Here is a 20,836-nt window from a genome sequence, read left to right on the forward strand (position 1 = left end):
TTGTCACTGGTTACTAGTAGGGTTGCCAACCTCCAGGTACTAGCTGGAGATCTCCTGCTGTTACAACTGATCTCCAGCCGATAGAGATCAGTTCACCTGGAGAAAATGGCCACTTTGGCAATTGAACTCTATGGCATTGAAGCTCCTCCCCTCCCCAAACCCTGCCCTCCTAAGGTCCACCCCCAAACCCTCCTGCCAGTGGTGAAGAGGGACTTGGCAACCTTAGCAACTGGACTCTATAGCACTGAAGTGCCTCTCCTCCCCAAACCCCACCCTTCTTAAGTTCCGCCCCCCAAATCTCCAGGTATTTCTCAACCCAGAGCTGGCAACCCTAATAAAACAGCTATGTTATGAAGCCATGCAATCACCTGTTTGACTTACCTCTGTGAAAGAAAATGGGAAGAGGCTGTAATGAAGAACAAAACATTCAGGTTGGGTAAGAATTAGGGATACCAACCTCTAGGTGGGGCCTTAGTTCTTCTAGAATTACAACAAATCTCCAGGCTATAGAGATCAGTTCCCCTGGAGAAAACGGCAGTTTTGGAGCGCAGTCTCAGTGGCATCACATTCCTGCTGAGCTCCCTTCCTCCCTCATACCCCACCCTCCCCAGTCAGCCACTCCCAGTTCTCCAAGAATTTCCCAACCCAGAGTTGGCATTCCTAGTGGCAACCCCTCCCCCCACCCAATTCAAAGATAAACTTTTATGACGAAAGAGCTCACCGGATGTGATTGTTAGGTTTGCCAGGTCCCTCTTCGCTACCAGCGGGAGGTTTTTGGGGTGGAACCTGAGGAGGGTGGGGTTTGGGGAGGGGAGAGACTTCAATTTCATAGAGTCCAATTGCCAAAGCAGCCATTTTCTCCAGGTGAACTGACCTCTATTGGCTGGAGATCAGTTGCAATAGGGGGAGATCTCCAGCTACTACTTGGAGGTTGGCAACCCTAGTGATTGTGTACATTCATGAGATTTGTGAAAACCACTTCCTGGGGGAAATTTTACTAATATTTATGTATTTTAACAGATGTTTTGAACATGTCTTAAACATTCATCTCAATTTTCACACTACATAAAATTCAGGGGAGCCTCTAGCATTCTACATGGAATTTTGTAGCTAAGTAAACAGAGATACTATTAATTGAAGTGACCTTCAGTGGAAACCTTTAACAAATGTTATATTCATTCCATATGGAAGTGAAACTAGCAATGACCACTATTCCATAACCCTAAATGCAATTTAGATAGCCACAGAATGCATTTAAAATACATATAATAAAACACTCTATTAGAGCGCTCCTTCACAACGTACTTTCAAAATGCATTGACTTCACTGGACTTAGAAGGGTGAAACTCTGAGCAGCTCTGCACTGTATATCATGCAAATTGCAGTGACCAGAACCAAACCTCTGTCTTACAGCGGTGGTCCCAATAAGTAGCTGAAGGGAAATGAAGTTTAACATTCTTCTGGGATGAGAGGATTCTTTTTCTTATGATGTTCCTATTTCTTCAAATATAGCATAGTTCTAAAATAGACCATGTCTTGGCTGCTGCTCAACCTCTTTAATGAAGACAAGGGAAAATGTGAGCACAGCCACATGGTAGCCAGCGCCTGCGACTCAGAAGAGATACATTTTTTTGGCATGGATCGATAAGCTAGTTGGGAAACTCAACAAGCCAGCATGAACCTCAGGCTGTGGTCCCAAACAAACCCCAAAGCTTGCTTTAAATTTAAGCTGAAGGGTACAGAGTGGGGAAGGGGCATCTAGTAATCGCCACTCTGCCCTTTTTCGTGCATAGCAGAGGGTATGAGGCATGTGGGTCTCCTTTCACAGCACAGAGGGCATGAAAAGTTGAGTTGAGATATAAGGTAATGATTCCCAGCAAGGATTTCTTTCAATCTGGCTTCCAGCCAGTAATTGGCCTGCAGATCCTGCTTGCAACCCAGTGACAGCTGCAGCTCTAAAAAGCTGGAATGAATGGAAAAAAGAAACTTTCGCCAAATGTTTCCCCTTTAAGACTATTTATACATTGTATGCATCTTTCTAATAAGGCAGTAATAACCTTCAAAGGTTTTCTTTTTTAAAAAAAGAATGTTAAAATTAAGGGCATGACAGAACACCAGAGAACTGGGCACCCACTTCATATCAAAAGGCATCTAAGCAGGATAATGAAATAGTGGAGGAGATTAGAGATATTTTGACCTAAATGAACTGTATCATTGGCTTGAACAGACTGCAATCCATTTCCTATACACATGGTGGCAAATGTTTAATTTAAGTAAACATATAGGTATTTTATTTATCATAAATACATTTTTGTAGGGATGGTTCACATGGTTACACAGTGCAGTAATCTGAAATACGTAGTTGGGTATGAGTCCATTCATGTAACTTCCAGTACCCATATGTTGTCACTTGTAGGTTGGAGAGTAAATCCATATATTTCTATTGATACAATGTTGATTCCTATGACTTTACCACTACTTATTTATGACCTCCAATTTTCATGTGATACAATTCACATAGGCAGACCCAGAGCGTCCTACGTTGGATCCAGCCAAATTTTTCACTCAATCTCACCTAATTTCCCTCCTTATTCCAGTACGCATCACACATGCCTTTTGTCTAAGCACATCCCATGATGCCCAGCATAGCCTTTTTTGTAGTCTCACTTCCCTTTTTCACCAGCAGAAAAGATGCTTGGATCCAACCTAGAGCTGCCAGGTCCTTCTTCGCCACCGGCGGGAGGTTTTGGGGGCAGAGTCTTAGGAGGGCGGGGTTTGGGGAGGGACTTCAATGCCATAGAGTCCAATTGCCAAAGCGGCCATTTTCTCCAGATCTAGGGCTGTCAATTCGGTTCGGTCCGAACTGAAAACCAATTGAATTTCCCCTGATTCGGTGATTTTCTGTTCGGACGGATCCGAACTCAAAACTGGCGGGCAACCGGGGGGGGCGAATTCAGCGAGTTCGGGAGTTCGCGAATAAATTCGGCAAATTCGGCCCCCCTTCAGGGGAGCCCGCTGAAAGGCGCGGGCTGCTTTTTAAACTGATCTGAGCCTCCCAGCTGGGAGACGCAGGTCAGTTTAAAGGGCAGCCCGCCCCCCTTCAGCGGGCTCCGCTGGAGAGGCGCGGGCTGCCCTTTAAACTGACCTGCGCCTCCCAGCTGGGAGGCGCAGATGAGTTTAAAGGGCAGCCCGCCCCCCTTCAGCGGGCTCCGCTGGAGAGGCGCGGGCTGCCCTTTAAACTGACCTGCGCCTCCCAGCTGGGAGGCGCAGATGAGTTTAAAGGGCAGCCCGCCCCCCTTCAGCGGGCTCCGCTGGAGAGGCGCGGGCTGCCCTTTAAACTGATCTGCGCCTCCCGGCCGGGAAGCACAGATCAGTTTAAAGGGCAGCCCGCACCTTTCAGCGGGCTCCGCTGGAGAGGCGCGGGCTGCCCTTTAAACTGACCTGCGCCTCCCGGCCGGGAGGCACAGATCAGTTTAAAGGGCAGCCCGCCCCCCTTCAGCGGGCTCCGCTGGAAAAGCTCGGGCTGCCCTTTAAACTGATCTGAGCCTCCCAGCTGGGAGGCGCAGGTCAGTTTAAAGGGCAGCCCGCACCTTTTAGCGGGCTGCCCGGCCGGGAGGCGCAGATCAGTTTAAAGGACAGCCCGAGCCTCTCCAGCGGAGCCCGCTGAAAGGTGCGGGCTGCCCTTTAAACTGATCTGCGCTTCCCAGCTGGGAGGCTCAGATCAGTTTAAAGGGCCCCCGCGCGCCTTCAGGGAATCCCTCTGAAGGCGCGCTGGGGCCGAATTTTCCCCCGAACTCCGGATCCCCCCGAATTACCGGGGATCCGAAGCGGGGGAGTTCAGACTTCGGCACGTACCGAACCCACAAGGGTCAAATTCGGCCGAATCCGAACTGTACCGAATTTTTTTTTGACAGCCCTGTCCAGATCTCTATCAGCTGGAGATCAGTTGTAACAGCAGGAGATCTCCAACCACCACTTGGAGGTTGGCAACCCTAATCCAACCCTCTGTACTATATTTTGTTTAAATGATTATTGCCCAAAGGCATAAGCACTTGAAAGTGGATTCTTCTTAGCTTTGATAATCTTATATTATAATAGTCAAGTGTACCCTGATCTGCAGGTACTATATCCATGAACTGGGGTCACACTGACTGAAGACAGATTTTACTGCAAACTTGTGATACCCCCCTGACTTGCAAAAAAGACTGAATTTTTTTTAAAAAATGTATGGGAAAGTTAAAAAAAAAAACCCACAAAAACAGAGGAGCATTTTCTGGATTGTGATTTTTGGAGGATTAAATTAACAGCATCAAAGATGTAACTCTTGGTTAAAAATCCAACTGATGCATTTCTCAATGTTAAAAATATTTTTGCTTATATTAGCTAAGGCTCCTTTGATCCTGTGCTGAGAGATGAAATTAAGTTAAATTCCCTCCTCTCTCTTGGATGGTTGCAAATGAAAATCTTCAGTATGTTGGGATTGTTTAGCTGCTTAAGCATTTTGGAGGGATATGGATTGGCCTCCTCATTTTCAATGATGACAGTGGAGAAACCTTACTGAAGACCTTTAGACTGGGGCTGCTCCAAAATAATATTTGTATTGCTTTTGCTCAAATGACGCCAACTTCATTGAAGAGTGCTCGAAATAAAGTAATGGAAGACATTTTATTTTCTCTGGTTTTATGCAAAGTAATAGAAATAACTACAAAAGCAAAAAAAATTATGATCAAGAGATCATAATTTGCTTACCAGAGTAAGCAAATTGAAATGGAAAAGGGAGTAGTTGAAGAAGAAAAGATAGAGCCAAATTGGGGGGGGGGGTCTCCAAATGGAAGGGGTGTGGTTAGAGGCAAAAGGGGCTGAACCAAAGGTGAAAAGGGGCCCAGTTATACTCTATCACCCAGGGCCCACATAAACTTCGAACTGCCACTGCATCCAAATATCTTCCCCATCTGCTGCTTGTAACTTTGAGTATAGTTATACATCCTATGGATATAAACTCTATCCATATGCTAAAGTGAACTCTGACTCATGAAAACTTATGCTGGAATTTATTTGTTTATTTATTTACAGCCCACTTTTCCTGCTGAGGCTCAAGGCGGATTACATAGTTTAAGACAATGCAACCAGATAGCTTAAGAATCCAACAAACAATGTTATAGGACTAGCATCACGAAAATTAGAAAAAATGCAAAAAACAAAAAAAAACCACACCCACATATGATATGTCATAAACAATGCAAAAAGAGAATGGGATTTCAAAAGTAGAAAACAGTACAGTAACAGCAAGATACCACATACAATAAACAGTGGGAAAGCCTACAATCTTGTTATAAACTCGCTTCCATTTGCTGCAGCCTTATTCTCTAAAACAAATGTTCTCCTGATCAATTCTGTTTTATATACAGTTTACCGAATAACGTGAGAGACTTCTTGACCTCCTCGGGCAGACCATTCCACAAAATGGGAGCCACGACAGGGAATTTACATTTACGGGCAGCTCTTGATCTTACCCATTTGCAGGGTGGCATCTTCAGAAGGCTTTGCTCAGATTAAGGTGGCACTGGATTTGTCAATCTTAATGCAATGGGTAAAGACATGTTTGATCTTCGAAATCCCACTGATTTTTCCAACAACCTCAGCCATAAAATTACAATTCCAGTGAATTCCATTGTAGTTTTTACATCCTGCCAATGCTGCCAGATGGCATGGAAAAGGCTCACTGTTTTACCCTGCTATTTAACTATGCTGTGGACCCCTTGTTCAACAAATGCTTACCTTTTTCTTCTTTCAGATGTTTACATCTACGGCTGCTATACAAATGTGGCTTGAAACAGAAGTCCAAAGTAGTGAACATCAGACAAGCAAAGCAGGAAACAGTATATCACCATAAAATATTAATACTGACTAAATAAATTTAAGAGTCAGATCAAACAGTACACTAATCGGAAGGTTCTTCCTTCTTGTGTAAACAAGGAGCACTTAATATGTAAGGAATCAAAGATCTCAGTTACAGGATCCAGTTAAGCTAAACTGATTTACCCAAATCGAGGATCTGCCCCTCAGATAATTTGTTCCACAGAGAAACACAATGGCCCTGCCTTTGATCTGAACTATAAATCAAACTTTCTCAAGTAAACTAGTAGAAAGATATGTTTAAAAAGATTAGTGTAAATTTAGAAGGAACTCAGAACCACAGGGAGAAACCTTTTTTTAAAAAAGCAAATCCTCTGAAGAGCACTCTTTTAAGTGGCAACCATGACATCTTGATAACTTTTTAAAAGTGAATACATTTCTATAAGATTAATGAGAAAGCACATATTGCAAATAATTTCAGGAATAAAATAGGTATGTTGAGCGTGCCGCAAAGTCTTTTGGAAAACTCTGGTTATGTTCTGTAAAAAAGCATTCGTAAAAAGGTTACAGTCCTCAAATCTCTCACAACTATAATTAGTATTATGTTAGAAGAAGTGGCTGAAAGCCATTTGAATTAACTTAATCCTAGATATTTACCAGATCTCATGTTGTGTGTGGAACTGACTGAAATCTACTCAAATGAGCTGAATTTAACGTTACTGGTTACAGAGCCTTTAGACTTCGGTGATCTCAGAACACTAAGACACAATGCAGTTCACATAGCCCCATTTAAGTATGTATTTGTCCACTTCCCACAATCCCAGTAATGTGTACATGTGGAATTATGCATACATGGTGTAACATACACATTCCATTTTACGTGTGATACTGGATGTCCATACAGGCCCATTCTGCACTATCCCTTTGGTAGTATTGCACATGCTGAATGGGGACACCATATTGCTTGGCATGGCAGCTCCCTGGCTCCATCCTTGAAGAAGAAGAAGAAGAAGAAGAAGAAGAAGAAGAAGAAGAAGAAGAAGAAGGAGGAGGAGGAGGAGGAGGAGGAGGAGGAGGAGGAGGAGGAGGAGGAGGAGGAGGAGGAGGAGGAGGAGTTGGTTTTTATATGCCAATTTTCTCTATTTTTAAAAGAGAATTAAACCAGTTTATAATCTCCTTCCCTTCATCTCCCTCTCCCTACAACAGCCACCTTGAGAGATAGGTGGGGCTGAGAGAGCTCTAAGAGAGCTGTGAATAGCCCAAGGTCACCCAGCTGGCTTCACCAGGTTAGAGTCCACCGCTCTTAACCACTACACCATGCTGGCTCTCTTAGATCCATACAAGATCAGGGAAGGAAGACACAGAATAAAAAGCAAGAATGTAGTCAGGGCTGGAGCACAGCCACTAGACTATTGGTGGACCCGGATTGGTGATGTCATCAACTAAAGCTTCCTCTCGCCTCTTCCCCAGCAAGTGCCAGCAGCTTGCCCCAATGACTGGCAGTGCAGTGTGTCAGCATGCAAACTTCAGCATGCTTAGCATGCAAAGTTCAGCATGCTCAGCATGCTCAGGCATTGGAGGTTGCCAGCTGCACATGTGATACCGCTAACTCTCTGAAGAACAGAAGCCTCACACACCTCTCTGGTGGGACCACCTCTTTACAGCTCTCCCTTTTGTTAGCACACTAACCACTTCACTGGTAGATGTTACCTTTCATTTGGCACTCGGGCCAAAAAAGTAGTTTACCCCTGGCACAGAGGCTATCAGTTGGTATGGGCATGTTCACAAATTTGTATTGTGGAAACCCTATTCACAGGATGTAACAGGCCATATGTCTAATTTTCACTTAAAAAAATAAGGATTGGCAGAAATGAAGACATTGGGGCACAGCTCATACATCTTTATACACACATGCTCAGAGTTGCACACTGAAAGTGAGTTGGGACACTAAGGATGATGATACATATCCACCATGTGTACAGAATTTCCACAAGATTTTTCTCTTTAGGATATTATTTACATTAATAATATATTATGATGTTAACTCTTTTGTTTGTCATACTGAAATTTTTGCTCAGCAACAAGATGCCTGGCTTACTTTCTTTAAAGGGTTAAGCATCTGAACTTTATCTATGTCACAGAAAGTTCAAATCCAACAGAGAAGAGAGATTTATTTAATATTCTGCAGCAAGAGAAGGTTTTACCAAAGGATTCAAGGGATTAGTTGTTCCATAGTAGCAGTTTCATAAAAATTACTGTATCAAAGGTTGCTATTGCTGTTCAGAAACATATTTTTAAGTACCCTCATGGGGACAAAACAGAAACCAGGTAATGAGGAACAAAACCATGTTGTGTACTTGAGTTAATGGACCTCTTCTAAATATTTAATTGCATTTAAACATATAAATATCTCATAATAAATAAAATACATTCTCCATGATATGAGAAATGACTATTAGGATTATCTAATTTAACACATTTGAATCCGGCAGTCAGGATTATCTGAAGGGGTAATGGAAGTTCACTGGGCCAAATCAATCATTTCTTTAGCTCTCAGAAAGATGATTAATGGTGCAATCCTATGCAGAGGTACCCCAGTCTAAGTTCATTTATGTTAATGGGCTTACAGTAGAGTAACTCTGTTTAGGATTGCTCAATTAGGGATTTAAATTGGCCCAGAATATTTTAACATTCTGATTGTGCTGAAGCATACCTAAGTCACTGCTAATTGATCAACCAGATTCAGTCTCTATGTAATGCTAGGGAGCAGATGTAGCCCATTCTATTTCTTTTTTTGCAAGCACATTTATTTCCCAAGAAAAGAAACCCATTTAACGAATTTCTGTGTGCATTAAAGAATCTGCACCTCTAAATTCCAACGGATCCATAGATAACAGACCTAAAGACTCTGACTTAAACAACAGAGCCTCTTGTACAGAATAACTCTCCTATCCAATTGCATGAAAATTTGAGCTGTCGGAAGTTTCAAGGGAGGACTCCGCCAGACAATCTTAGCCGAGTAATCATACAGCAATCAGTGATTATGGGATGGGTTTCTTGAGCATAAATCAACATGCTGCATTTGGACTGAAAAGAAGCTACAATTAGTTTTCATCACCTGAATGTGTGTGCATGATATTAATATGCATTGCGCTAAGCGCATAAGCAGCACCACATTAATCCTTCGTCCCCATGTCAAGGTTATTCCTATGCCATAGCATTAGGCAGATGAACAGATGAAAAACAAGCAAAACCAATGTTCTAATAACTATGTATCCAGGATAAATCAACATCGCTGGCAAACAAAGTATACTTCTTCTTTTTTTGCCTGCATTTCCCAAAAAGAATGCATACACAGAGGCCTGCAGAGCCTTTCTGACATTTCTTCTGCCATGGCATTTCTCCTAACTAAACATTTTAATTCTAAAACTTTCAAAATGAAATGCTATCACGGTTTACTGTATTTCTAGGGGTACTGCCCCTTTAATTCCATCTCTAGCTGTCCTTCTGTGGCATGGAATATCTAACAGACAGAATGCTGTTTAATTTACACCTGCTACGTGCTAGGAGTATAAAAAAGATCTATCAAAGGTACTGCAATATCACTTTGACAGTGCCATGTTTTTCCTAGTGAAATGCTACCAGTCCAACAACAAAGCCTATTCCATCATTTTCTAGAAGCATAAGAGCTTACTGGAGGAGACTCTATGTGAACATTATTGGCTACATTCATGTTAAATATAACAAAACCCAAATTCCTGTTTTTCAAATAATTATATGTCCTGTTACGAGCATTTTCTCTCCCCCCCTTTTTGTGTGTATACACCAAAGCATAGTAGTATGTTCCCAGAATGATAATAATCTATTTCTCTCCTCACACTACTGAGCTGCTGGTGACCCCAGCTGACCCAATTGAAATTGATTTTGTTGTTGAACTCCTAGCTAGTGCAAATTAATCTTAGATCCATACAAGATCAGGGAAGCAAGACACAGAGTAAAAAGACCTCAAGTGTTGGGAGGAAGGGGGGGGATTAGTTCTGGAGAAGGTATTTTAAGTTTGGAAAGATAAATGATTACAATGACTTGCTTTGATAGGACATCTGTAGTAAAGGAGAAGAGAATGACAAGAGCAGAGAGAGAGAGAGAGAGAGAGAGAGAGAGAGAGAGAGAGAGAGAGAGAGAGAGAGAGAGAGAGAGAGAGAGAGAGAGAGAGAGAGAGAGAGAGAGAGAGGCTGTAATTTAATAGCCTAATTTCCTGCCGGGCCCTGTAGAAATATCCGTCTGCTTCTGACAGCTGATGAAAATGCAACACAATTTGATTTGCTCCCCAGTGTGGGACAAGTTTAGTCCTATCTCTTCCACAAGCCCCTTGGGCTACATTGGCTGAAGCAGAGAGACACCGTCCCTGGTCTCCATCTTTCTTCATTCTAAATTCACTACTGGCAGCTATTTGTTTTCCAAATGGTATTCCCACCACCTTAGCACTTTGATTTATTATTCCTATTTTAAAATGCATCCTCTGGCCTTCGCCTCTTGGTGTCCACTCTTTGAAGTTAAGGATCAAAAAGCATACATTTAGCTCCACCTCCCTTTAAACATTTCATTTCACTGTCTGTTTAAAAAGTCTTTGTAATTAATGCTCCTAATCGTAGCACTATACATTGAACACATGTGGTTGGATCCAGCTAGCTTTTTCACTAATTCTTGCCCAGTTCCTTTCATCCATCCCATATGAATCCAACCCATAGAGAGCAACGCCGCCAAGATTGATATTTCTCCATTATACGGTTGCCAAGCCCCGCCTGACAATAAGTGGGAGAACAGGGAGGCAGGGACATGTCAGTTCCAGGAAAACATGGAAGTGATGTCAACCCTTCCTAGGAATCAACAGTCACACTGTAGCTTTACTGTAGAGTTCTCAGCAATTCCTAGAGAGGCATGACATCACTTTATTTGTTTTTTCCAACAAGTGACATCATACTGTCACTAATAGCTTAAAAAAATTATCTCACTGGCTTCTGGAGTGCCAGTGGGAAGAAGATCTCCTGCCCGTGGAGGCATATGGCAGCCCTACTCCATTAATAACTCAGGAATTAACCAACCATGTTTCAAATGACAAAATGATAAAATGGCAACCAATTATCAAAATGAAAACAATTCAATAAAACTTGTAAAAACCAACTAAAAAAAATCACAAGAAGTCACAGTCCCCTTCAGGTCCCCTGAGACATTATCAAAAACCTGGCAGAACAGGTAAGATTTTAACAAAACGTCTAAAGACTGATAGTGCATGGTAGGCTTTTTTAGAGAATACATTTTATAAATGTGGCACAGCCAGAGAAAATGCCCCGTTCTGCACTCTGTCTGTCCACCCAAACCCAGGCATGTTCAAGAAACACCCAGTTCAGCTCCTGTCATGGGTGACCACAGAACTCATTGTTCAACTGTTAGATTGAGTTGTCCGGGAACAGTTTGAACCAGTTTACTGGGTTGCTTTCTCTGTCAGCACATGCACAGCCAGCAGCAGGTACTTATGAAGTGATTCCCCCATAGCCATCATGAACCACACACTACCTGGAGACATTTAAAGGTAGAATAGAAATTTCCATGGAGGAAAAATATGTTATCATTTGGTATTCATCTTAGGCTGCATTGTCAAATATTGTGCTATAATTGTGTTATAGCAATCATCTGCACCTGATTTTTCTATTGTGGGCAAGCCAATCCACTTGCAAATGATTGCAATACTGCTTGTTGCTAAATGACAACATGGATTATAGTGGGCAATTCAGAAACCAGGCAGAATAGGAGAAATCAATGGGATACATTTATCCCTAGATCTAAACTGTATTGACAGGACAGGTGATAGCATACCGGCCTGCTCAAACCTCCCGGACTGGACCTGGCAACCCGCAATGCAGGCACTCGACTACTGTTCTGGCCACGCGCCCACCCCAAACGCTACAGGACAGTCGCTGAGCGTTCCGTTGTAACAGACTCGGCCGCTCCTGCGAGTGCCGTGCAGCTAGCAGCTAGGAAGCAGACGCAGGGGCAGCCTCCGGTGAACCTGAGAGAAGCCATGTTCCTGTACAACCTCTGTTCCAGCCGCAGCCATGTCATGGAAAGCAGACAGTCACGTAGTCAGTGCCAAACACCCCCCCTATTGCAACATCCACAGCTTAAGGGGCCGTCAACAGCGATCCTGATATCAGGATGAGTCATTCCTCCAGCTATGCAGCAGCGATCCCAGGACACTTGCATAAATCGCACCCATTGTTCCAGAATGTTAATCTCATCAGCAGAGATCTCCCGGTTCCTCCCAGGTCGCAAAAGCCATTGGAATAAGAATAGATTTCCAAATTCTCACTACCCCACCCCGGTAGCCACAGATTAATCCTTTTTTCACCTTTTGCTACCTGGGAACCTAGGAGGGGTGAAACCCCTCTCCCCGCCCCCAGAAAAACAGTATATCCCCAGCCCATTATGTCCCCTTAGGTCTTTCCTGGCACCTTTGCCGTTACTCTGTTGGTTTGGTTTTCCGCAGCCTTACCACGCTCCCTCCCGCCTTGCTGGCCAGGTCCACAGGAACCCCTGCCCCCATCTCAGCTTTAACTTTCACTCTGTCTTAGTCTACTTGAGCTTGGACAACACCTCGTCTGGAAGGTAAATATACCCCCACCAACGACCTCCTGCCACGTTGGCATCTGTGCTTGTACTACTCTCTTTGAATATTCCTAGGCTTCTATGTATGTGTGTATGCATCATTGATTTGAATGAAAAAGACATAAACACTATTTAATTCGGAATCCTTTGTCTGTCTTTATTCAAGGTCTCATTAAACGGATTCTGGTATAGCTGAGTGCAACCCCGCTATATAAATACAGAGTTACCGATTGCTCATTTCCCCATATTGAAGAGCAATTCGGCTAACAGATTACTGGTGGAGAATGCGGGCACTCCTACACGTCTGAATGCATACGAGTCGACACGCGTGTATTCCGAGTGTAGACATAGGAAAAAGTTTTCTGAGACTCTTTTGAACTTTGACTAATTTGTCACCAAAAATCAATTGTCATGTAAAATGACAGTGTGTGTGTGTCTGAGTGTGTGGCTCTACAGAGCGCTATCTTGTGGGTTGGCTTTCTCCCCTCTCATTCCTTCAGCACTAAGTCCAGCCACCAGCCGGGCCAACTTCCCGACAACGCCAGGAGACTGAAAGGTGAAGTCCTGGGAACCAAATCTCTTCGGAGACCCCCCATTTGAACGGCTATCTGGGTGGTGTGTTGCAGAGTAGGATTGCACGTAGACATCCACACCTACACGTAGGCAAATATAATACTCCCATCCCGAACGAACGTTTGATAGGGAAGCCTTCCCCCCCACAATTCTTGAAACCTCTAGGAGAAAAACCTTTTGAAGTTCGCCTTTTAAAACTCGCTTCCAAGACTCTCTTTTCTGGCCAAGCCAAGCTCCGCCGTAACTATCAAACTCAAGGGTGAGGACCGCGTAGGTCAATCCCAGAAGAAAAACCGGGTGAGGGCGTGGGAGAGACCCACTGTTAGATGACCCTGCCTGGACTGAGTTCTGAGTGGAGCTCAAGTCCTGATAGCAAATGTACATGTCGCTGCACCAATTGGGAGAAATAACCTCAGCACTATTAAATTCAGCATTTATATCAATGGAAAGTGCCCCCCACCTAAAAAAATCCAAAAGAGAGAACAATAAAAATGAAGGGACTGGTCCGAAGGAAGCTGAAGAAGAGAATCCAGTTATTCAAATCCTTCTAGGATACTTGGAAGCTATATAAAGATATAGATTCCAAGCTGCAGCCCAGAGCACACATCAGGTTAGGAAAGGTATTGAATATAAAAGGATACCAGCATAGTTAATGATCCAAGTTAACAAGCCATTTAAAGCAGGAAGACTTACAAAAGTGGAATGTTTACCTGATTGAGATGAACAGAAAGGAACACAGGTTCTGTCAAAACAAATGTAAATTGAAAATAAGGTGAGCAAAATGAGAATTGGAGGAGCAAATTGCTAAAAAACATTAAAACAAACAGTAAGTATTACTTCAAATATATCTGGACCAGGAAACCTGCCACGGAGGCAGTTAGGACACTAATAAAATTCCCCACCTGGAGATCTCCCGCTATTACAATTGAGCTTCAGACAACCAAGATCAGTTCCCCTGGAGAAAATGGCTGCTTTGGAAAATGGACTCTGTGGCATTATATCCATTATATCCTGAGGAGATTCCTCCCCTCCCCAAACCCCACACTCTCCAACCTCCACCCCCAGAGCTGGCAGCCCTAGCCACTAGAGTGAAATGATTGCTTAAGGAAGATGCAGAGATAGCAAAGAAGCGGAATGATTTTTTTGCATCTGCTTTCACATGACAATGTGGGGCATGCTGTTTTCAGGAAGGATGTCTGAAAAACTGAGTCAAATAGAGGTGACAAGAGATATTCTAGGATTAATGGACAAATTAAAAACTAATAAGGATCCAAGCCTGGATGGCATACACCCCAGGGTTCTTAAATCACTTCAATGATCAACTGTTGATCTAACTAGTACGTGTAACTTGTTGCTCAAATCAGTCTCCCTACCAGAAGACTAAAGTAGAAAACTTAACATCAATTTTTAAAAAGGGGGTTTGAGAGGAGATCTAGGAAATTTCAGGACATATAGCCTACTTCTGTTCTGGGTAAAAATGCTACCATTAAAAACAGAATTATTGCACACATAGAACGACGAAGTCTGGTGACAGAAAATTACCATGGCTTTTGTGGTCCTGCCTCTTTTTGGAGCTCTTTGAGAGGGTTAACAAGCATGTGGAATGGATAAGTGTGGTCTGCTAGACATATACTTGGAAGCATAGGAAGCATAGCACATTATTTTTCCCCACAGGAAAATGCAGACAAGGGTGGTGAGGATAAAAATTTCTTCAGGGCCCCATAAAATCTGACCACTGTCCAATTGCTTCAAACTCAGAGGGGGTCTTTAGTCTAGATGGACTATCATCTGTGCAAATTTATTGCTGTTAGCTTAAAAAAGGGGCTTCTCCAGACCCCTGGATTGATTTTCCCATAGGAAATAATCATCCTGAAATTCAACAACAACAACAACAACAACAACAGAATTCTTGAATGTAACAAGACACCCGGAAATCCAGATTAACAAAAAAATGACCCCTGAATTCCAGATTCGAAATTAAAATGGAATTTTTGTCCAGTGCACGCCCCTAGTGAAAACTTGTATTACTGTGGAGATCCACTGGTACCACCACTGGCAACCTTCAACAGTAACCATGAGTCTTATGCCAGTAAGTCTCTGGAAAAGCACAGAGGACACCTTTTGGTCAGCATCAACAGGATTTTTTAACAAGTAGTTCTAACAGTTAAGGGAAAGAAAACAATCCACCATCTACTGACCTTTTGAGACATATTGACAGAAATCAGGATATATATAACTTTGAATTTAAACACAAATCAGTCTCAATATTTCTCCATCACACATCTTTATTAGGTGTGTATGTGTGTGCCATCAAGTCATAGCTGATTTAGGGTGACTCTGTAGGGTTTTCATGGCAAGAGACATACAGAGAAGAAGAGTTGGTTTTTATATGCTGACTTTCTCTACCCCTAAAGGAAGAATCAAACTGGCTTACAATCACTTTCCCTTCCCCTCCCCAAAACATACACCCTGTGAGGTGGATGGGGCTGAGAGAGCTCTAACAGACCTTTGATTAGCCCAAGATCACCCAGCTGGCTTCATGCATAGGAGTGGGGAAACCAACTCAGTTCACCAGATTAGCCTCCGCTGCTCATGTGGAGGAGTGGGGAATCAAATCCAGTTCTTCAGATCCACCGTTCCAAAACCACTGCTCTTAAACACTAAACCATGCTGCAAACCAGAGGTGGTTTGCCATTGCCTGCCTCCGCATGGGCTGAGAGAGTTAGAACATAAGAACATAAGAACTGAGAGAACGGTGACTGGCCCAAGGTCACCCAGCAGGCTTCATGTGGAAGATTAGGGAATCGAACCCAGATCTCCAGATTAGATTCTTAGCTGCTCTTAGCAACTATGCCATGATGCCTCTCTTTATAAAGGATGGCACCCATTTAACACTTATCATCTGAGATTTTAGTCAACTCATTGACTAAATTTATGTAAATTTAACCTGACCTGTTAAATTTACATAAATTTGCATGTGCATAAATAACTTTCTGCTTCACAATAATATATTATTTACTGTCTTGGAACCGGTGGAATAGTTTATGGAAGGTATTGGTGGAACTGATATTTCCCCACCATCCCCTATGCCAAGCAGATTGCTGTTTGCCTCAGAAGAGACTTGCAAGAAAACGTACCACAGGACAGAACAGGGAAGGTGCAGGGACATTAAGGGATCAGGTGAAATTGCAAGCTGTGAAGAGGGAGAAAGCAGTGATTTCATTCAATTCTTTTGATCCTCAGAGAGGAGTTCTGGGACAAACATCAGGTTGTTTGGGGGAAGGAAAGGTTGGGAAAGATTTGTTCTACCAGTTCTTGCTGTCCAACCAATCATTTATAATAGTCACTCAATATATAGAATCTGAAAGTTGATCGAAAATAAAGATGATCTTGAGGAATAGTCCCCCATGGTCTGAAACACAGGCTCTCCCTAATGGTACCTTGCACGGCAAGCTTCTCACCGAGTTACATTTTCTCCAGAGTAAATCTATAAGCCTCAACTATGTTGTAGTAAACAGCCTATACTAGCCTACCCATAGAAATCTTGTTTTCATACGTAGCATTTTTCTTTATGTAATGTGTAGCGATACAATAATATTTTCTGTACGAATTCACAGAGCCAGAATTATCTTTTTGATGGACAGGAAAGAACATGTTGCATGTTGCCGTCTTGCTAGACTTGTTCTATCCCACTTTAAATTATGGCATGGCAGCTCTGTGTCTGTGTTCTACTCAATATATTTGTTTTATGTTTTTAATGTTGTTATTTATAATACAGTAGGACTTAACAGCCAAGATTTGGATCCCACTTCTTCCTCCGAACAGCTTATAAAAGCCATAAAAATGAAAAATGAAATATCCAGCCAATATGAAATCTGTGTTGCCTGAGATCTCTGAAGCAGAAATTCAGAAATAGAGCTCCCAGGTGAAGCAGCATTTCCCACAGCAAGAAATTACTTATTTCAAGAGAAATATTTGCATGCACCTCATGATTTGCACATCCTTAAGACTCAGGGATTGTAGTGTCCTGGGACTGTACCACTTCAGAATGCCAGTGGGGAGGTTGCATGGTGTTAGGCTCTTCTGCATCCAAGTTCCATGGCTAAGACATTATTTACTAAACTTAGGCTCAGGCATTATTTACTAAACTCCTAAATTATGTCAGTTCATGGATCTTTCCCCAGCTTCCCTGTCCTGCAGCAGCCTCTTGCTCTCCTTGAAACACCTCTGCTAAAGGCCTGGCTACCCTCCAACTCACAGGGTTGCCAACCTCCAGGTGGTGGATGGCAATCTCCTGCTATTACAACTGATCTCCAGGCAACAGAGTTCAGGTCCCCTGGAGAAAATGGCTGCTTTGGCAATCAGACTCTATGGCATTGAAGTCCCTCCCCTCCACCAAACCCCACCCTCCTCAAGCCCCAGGTAGTTCACAACCCAGTGCTGGCAACCCTACCAACACAGGGTGCTGTACAGCATGAGAAAACACAGTGAGGAGGGGGATTCAGCAGGAGTTGCCCTCTCTCCTCTTTTGCTAGTGGCACTACCTCATGCTAATGGAGGTTATGTTCACAGAAGAGGGAAGGAGGGCAATTCCAGTCGAATCCTCACCACTGCACCCCCCATACCACATAGCATCCTACTGTAGAGGCTCCCTTGAAATACAGATGTGGCAATTCGGGGGTGCAGGGGCTGCTGGGGGAAGGGGAAGGCAATGAAAACTTACTTGCAAGATCTTGCTATGCTGATATAGCCTCCAGGTGGTGGTTAGAGATCTCATAGAATCATAGAGCTGGGGCCATACAGGCTGTCTAGTCCAACCCCTTGCTTAATGCAGGATCAGCCTAGAGCACCCCTGGAAAGTGTTTGTCCAGCCTCTGCTTAAAGACTGCCAGTGAGCTCACCACCTCCCTAGGTAGCTGATTCCTATCCACTGGATGCAAGCAGGGAGTCAATAATTCAGTGACTAGGGCTGCCAACCTTCAGGTGGGGCCTGGAGATCTCCTGGAATTACAATTGATCTCCAGACTCCAGAGATTAGTTCCCCTGAAGAAAATGGCTACTTTGGGGATGGGTTCTATGGCATTCTATCCTGCTGAGGTTTCTCCCCTCCCCAAGCCCCTCCCTCCCAAGTCTTCACCTGCACATCTCCACAAATTTCCCAACCTGGAGTTAGCAACCCTACTCTCAAAGGCTCACAATTCTGAGGACAATGAGCATGCTCAGTCACTCGGGTGGATCTTACCCCTTTCCTACTACCCCACTTCCTTCTGTTGGAAGAATAGCCACTTAAGTTTGCGGAGATTTCCTTAAGCAGGCTGGAGGAAGGCTCTTTACAAGATGGTTGGATCCACCCCACTACCAGCTTATGTTTGAGTAGGTATCAATTAAAAAAAAAAAACATAAGAAAAGCCCTGCTGGATCAGACCAAGGCCCATCAAGTCCAGCAATCTGTTCACACAGCGGCCAACCAGGTGCCTATAGGAAGCCCCAAAACAAGACAACTGCAGCAGTATCATCCTGCCTGTGTTCCACAGCACCTAAGATAATAGGCATGCTCCTCTGATCCAGGAGATAATAGGTATGCATCATGAATAGTATCCATTTTAACTGGTAGCCATGAATAGCTCTCTCCTCCATGAACATGTCCACTCCCCTCTTAAAGCCTTCCAGGTTTGCAGCCAACACCACATTTTGGGGCAGGGAGTTCTGCAATTTAACTATGTGTTGTGTGAAGAAATACTTCCTTTTATCTGTTTTGAATCTCTCACCCTCCAGCTTCAGCAGATGACCCCATGTTCTAGTATTATGGGAGAGGGAGAAAAACCTCTCCCTGTCCACTCTCTCCAAACCATGCATAATTACTAGCTATAAACTAGTAATTTTCAGAATACCTAGGGAGATCCCTGAATATGCAGAAACCCCAGCATTGTCTGCAGCGCTCATAAATGCAGAACTACTAATGGATTTAGGTTAGTTTCTAATTACTAATTGGTACAAAATGCTAGCAATCAATATGGTGTTCTCGTTTGCTGATTTAACCCGTCAAAATAGGTTGCATTCATTTGGTAATGGACTAATTTTAAAGTAGTAATCAATATTGTAATTACAATATATAAGAAAATAAAAGAGGTAGTGGAAATCCTGATCATTTATTTCAAAGCTCTTTCTGCCACTCTTGAGTGCTTAATCGAATAATTATGGCTCGGTTTTTGCACAGTGCAACCACCTTGCTGTTTTCCTAAAGGTTTTTGAGTAAGCACACCAGCAGATTGCTGCTGGGGAAGAGGCCAAGCAAGTGTATCCAAGGCTGTGTCATTTGATTTCCAAATACAAAGGTATAAAAACAGACATACCTATGTCAAAGAAGAAGTAGAGTTGGTTTTTATACCCCAATTTTAACTACCAAAAGAAGGAGTCTCACAGTGGCTTATAATTGACTTCCCACCCTCACAACAGGCACCTTGTGAGGTAGGTGGGGTTGAGAGAGTTCTGGGAGAACTGTCACTAGCCCAAGGTCACCCAGCAGGCTTCATGTGGAGGAGTGAGAAATCAAACCTGTTTCTCCAGATTAGAGTCTGCCGCTCTTGACAACTACACCATGCTGTCTCCCTCATGGTCCAGCACCAATGAAAGCCAGTGTGGTGTAGGGGTTAAGGTGGCAGATTAGGATCTGGGAAACCCAGGTGGGAATCCCCACGCTGCCATGTAAACTTGCTGGAGACTTTGGGCCAGTCACACACTCTCAGCCTCTACCCTAGCAAGTATTTGGATGGGGGACCTCCAAGGAATGCCAGGGGTGACATGGAGGCAGCAAAGGCAAACATATCTTGCCTTGAAAACCCTATGGGCCACCATAAGTCAACTGTGACTTGATGGCACACACACTCACACAAGTATCCCTGCTAGCTGTTTTCCTATGATCCACTTAACTGGTAATGGTTTCCAGGGTTAATATTTAAGTGCCAGGAAAAATAACTTTCAAAGATACAAACTACAGTTTGCAAGAGAGTTAAAATTAGCATGATGAAGACACTGCTGCCTTTGGTGTATATTCTCTTTTAAATCTTGTCATCTATATACAATGAAAGTTGTTGAAATAATCTAGAAACCAAAAGACCTATTTAACAGAGTCTGTATGTAGTATGAGTATACACGCCCCAGATAACAGTTCATCTCTCATACTGTCTTGAATACCCTGAAATAACAGGTGTGTGTGTGTGTGTGTGTGTGTAAAACTTGGTCTAAAGCATCAAGGAGCGCCGTGGTGCAGAGTGGTAAGCTGCAGTACTGCAGTCCAAGCTCTACTCATGACCTGAGTTCGATCCCGGCGGAAGTCGGTTTCAGGTAGCCAGCTCAAGGTTGACTCAGCCTTCCATCCTTCCGAGGTCAGTAAAATCAGTACCCAACTTGCTGGGGGTAAAGGGAAGATGACTGAGGAAGGCACTGGCAAACCACCCCGCAAACAAAGTCTGCCTAGTAAACGTTGGGATGTGACGTCACCCCATCGGTCAGGAATGACCCGGTGCCGGTCCTTGGCACCATCTGTACCATCCTCACTCACAGTTTTGCGCCCATTTAGACAATTTGCCCCTTTTTAATTTGGGACATGCCGAAGTCCGAACTCCCCTGCTTCGGATCCGCGAAATTCAGCGCGAGATCGGGAGTTTGGGGGAAAATTCGGCCGGGTCTTTGAAGTTCTGGGCACCGCCTGCCCAGGCGGCGCCCACCACTTCAAAGAGTCGGG

The sequence above is a fragment of the Euleptes europaea genome, chromosome 10 (genome assembly GCF_029931775.1).
Source record: "Euleptes europaea isolate rEulEur1 chromosome 10, rEulEur1.hap1, whole genome shotgun sequence".
NCBI lineage: Eukaryota > Metazoa > Chordata > Lepidosauria > Squamata > Sphaerodactylidae > Euleptes > Euleptes europaea.